Genomic DNA, 3,768 nt, shown 5'->3' on the forward strand with positions numbered 1-3,768 from the left:
ACTTTGTATCCCCTAAATGTCATTGGGCCCCATGAAGCTGGTGTTGAGAATACATTTTTGTGTTTTCCAATATGGTGGTTACAAAAACAAATTCATGACCTCAGATTGATGCAAACACTTTGAAGGTGTGTAAACAGGCCTGGATGTATATTAAATCCGAGGATACTGACCTTACACCTTCAGCTTCATCTATCAAATCAAAGAATAAAAGTGACCTAAACAAAGAGAATAATTTAATGATTGTAAATTGTGACTTGACTGATCTCCAAGTCTTTGAGGAAGCAGTTTTACCTACATTGTTCAATCTTCCTGTTGTACTCACTATAACAGATGATCTTGGAGCCACTTGGTTTGCCAATAATATTTGTAAACAGTTTTTCTTTTATGTTCAGTTTTTGAAAATTTGGGCCCAACCCACACAGGGGGGGTGGAAGGCGTACCCTGGGACCAAGATTCTGGTGCACTGGTGTGCCACCTTTTTCAAGAAACTGTGCCAGTCAGTGGCTCATAAGCAGCTAAAGTGCTATATTTTTGTTACACTACAGCTAAAACTCAAATATCACACACTCCTGGTCCTCAGACCTGTGCAAAAAAAATTGTGTAAGTTCTGTGCAAATTCTGTGCAAGACATGAATAGAACTGGCACGGATCTTGCATGGCAGTCTGGTGTGGTTTTTGTGCCAGTTTGAACACAATAGCTGGGATTGTCAAAAAATTTAATGTGCAGATTGGTGCAAGAAATCTTGCACTGATCTTGCACATCAGTCTTGCATGGTTTTTGCACAGGTTTGAGGACCATGATAGCAAAAAAATTATGCCATCTTGCTAGACCCAATACCAAAAAGAAAATACAGTGATTCCAGATTAGCTTGGCCAATCTGGATTTTTTTTTTGGGCAATACAGGCTGATTTATAAGCATAAATAGCCTTATAGCCAATTGAGCTGCTGACTGTTCAACCCGGTCAGCAGGCTTGTTTACACTTGTTTACCACCACCTCAACACCACTCCAAACCCTCGACACCCACTCCAAACCCTCAACACCATTCAAATCTTTCAACACCATTCAAATCTTTCAAATCATTTCGAATCCTTTTTGATATCCTTTTCAAGATCCTTTTCAAAACCCTTTCAAATCATTTCGAATCCTTTTCAAGATCCTTTCAAATCCTTTTAAATCGTTTCAAATCCTTTTCAAGATCCTTTCAAATCCTTTTAAATCGTTTCAAATCCTTTTTGATATCCTTTTCAAGATCCTTTTCAAAACCCTTTTGAATCATTTCGAATCCTTTTCAAGATCCTTTCAAATCCTTTTAAATTGTTTCGAATCCTTTTCAAGATCCTTTCAAATCATTTCAAATCATTTCGATAACCTTTTAAAACTCAATATCCTTTGATCTCAATCCTTCTCGGTATTTAAAAGCCTTGTATCTGTTTCTTCCTGACAATCTCAACATGCCAAAACGACCTACGAAACAACAAATGGAATTGGAGGCGCAGGAAGCAAGAAGAGCACTAGAAATGTAAGTGCTTTCTCTTTTCCTCTGCATAATCGACATCTAACTCACCTTTCTTTCTCTCTAGTGCGAACAGACAGGCCAGGCGAGCTGGACCTGAAGGCTTCAGTCCCAAACTTGGCAGAGGTGGATCACCTTATTACTACAACACGTAAGTTTTCTTTTCAATTTTTTTCTTTATTCAAGGATTTAACAGTAGCTGATTACCTTCATGTGTGGTTTTTAGACCCGGACACCACTGGGAAGATGTCAGATTCGGCGGGAAACGTCAATATCTTGACTCGGAAGTCATCCATATCGATCCACACGAGCATCCAGGTTTTCGCGAGTTCCGCTGTAAGAACTTTCCAAAGACCGATCCTGGTGAGTTGTTTTTTCTCTCTTTCAAACCTTTATCAAAAGCTTTAAGTTGATATTGATTCAACTTTAGATGTCAATATCAAGGTCTTTCCTCACGGTTTACCTTCTTACACTCCGATGGCCTCTCAAGCTCAATCTGCTGGATCTGGCATCATGCTTGATTACAATTCCAATCATCGGGATCCCATGTTTGGAGATCAGTTCTTCGACCGCCAACTCGAAAATGCCATTGGAGGTTAGTTTTAATTTCTTTATCTTACTCTTGAATACCAAAGATCACTGATTACTGTTCCATTAGATCCACATATTGATGTGGATCTAACCCAATCACCAAGTCCGATCCTCAAACCTTTGGATGGACCGACTCAAGCTCCTACTGGACCCATAGTTCCTTCTGCCAGTAGCATACCCACTCGAACCAGCATAGGGTACCACGTTTATAGCCCCATTCACCTTACCGATGCTGAGAAACGCTCCGGGGCGACTGTGACTTACATCAACTACGTCACCAAGGTACCATTCGAAGCATTAATCAAAATCCACGGGTTTACTCTCAACGACGTGAAGAAGTCTCTTTTCAAGGCGTGCAACACCAATAAGCCACCTTGCGGAGACATTCTCAGGACCGCTGATGACAAAGGTAATCTTAATTTCAAGGGGTATGTCTGTAATGGTGAGGCTTTCAGCAAGACCACCCTGCCAGTAATCCCAAACGACGAAACTTTTGACAATTTGAAGAAGATGATCCTCCTCAAGAAAGGAAAGGAAGTTGGATTCCGTCTCTTAATGGATGACCCAAAGAAAAAGGCTCGAACTGTCTCCAAGGTAAGTTCCCAATCTCTTCCTTTTCACATTCTCAACTCAATATTAACAACTGTCTTTGTTCATTTTCAACAGGACTTGCAATTCAATCAATCTGTCGCCCACCGCCATCCCGATGCGTTGGATACTGGTGAACATAATGAAGTTCAGATGTTGGTAAGTGTTCATTTCTTCCATTTCATTTCTTTTTCGAAAATTTGCTGATTTTTTTTCTGGAACAGAGCATTGGAGTTGACAGCCTTATTCAGACTGAGCACAACAAGCTCTTAATGAGCTATGGTCATACCAACATTGGTGGCAGGGAGTGCATGGGTTATGTTAAACCAGACGATTCTAAGAGTGTAATATACTTGACCCACATGTTGTTTAATTTATGGGCAAGTGATATTGTAAGTTCTTTTCTTTCTACACATTAGAATTTTGCACTCACCTATCTTTTGATTGGTTTGACACAGGTACACAAGCGATTTGGAGCTACTCAGGAGAACCCACCTCGTCGCATCCAATTCAAATACGGTCCAATCGAACATGCAAAAGCGAAAATGAAATCCGGCATTCCATCAGCACCGTCTTGTTCTGGCTCGACTGGACCTCAAAACTCCATGGTTTCGCTTGGAAACCGGGTTGTTTTCAGTCAACACCGACAACAGCCACCACATTCCCCAACAATCTTTCCTTCAATCAGATTCTCCAGCCCCAAGACCCCTCCCTTTATTTGAAAAGTACCTCGAGTATTCTGAAATCAGTCCCGACGATCAACACACCCGTGGTCTACTCAAACAATACAACATAGTCAACTTCGAAATGTTCTTTTCTTCAGCGCTTGGCTTAGAAGAGATGAAGAAGCTTGGATTTGAGTTTGGCCCCCGTGTTCGTCTTCACAAAAACGCGGTGTTGTGTCGACAGACCCTCAAGGATGAAGCACGTGGACGAGTCTAGTCTGATCTCGTTCCATTAAACAAAGTACTGACCGTGTCCTATAAAAGGGCCTCATCAAGTTGTATCTATAGTGTAGTACAACTGTTATCTAGTATTATCTGTGTTGTTTGAGGCTTTTTTGTAATGCAAAT

The sequence above is a fragment of the Melampsora larici-populina genome (genome assembly GCF_000204055.1).
Source record: "Melampsora larici-populina 98AG31 unplaced genomic scaffold MELLAscaffold_49, whole genome shotgun sequence".
NCBI classification, from domain to species: Eukaryota; Fungi; Basidiomycota; class Pucciniomycetes; order Pucciniales; family Melampsoraceae; genus Melampsora; species Melampsora laricis-populina.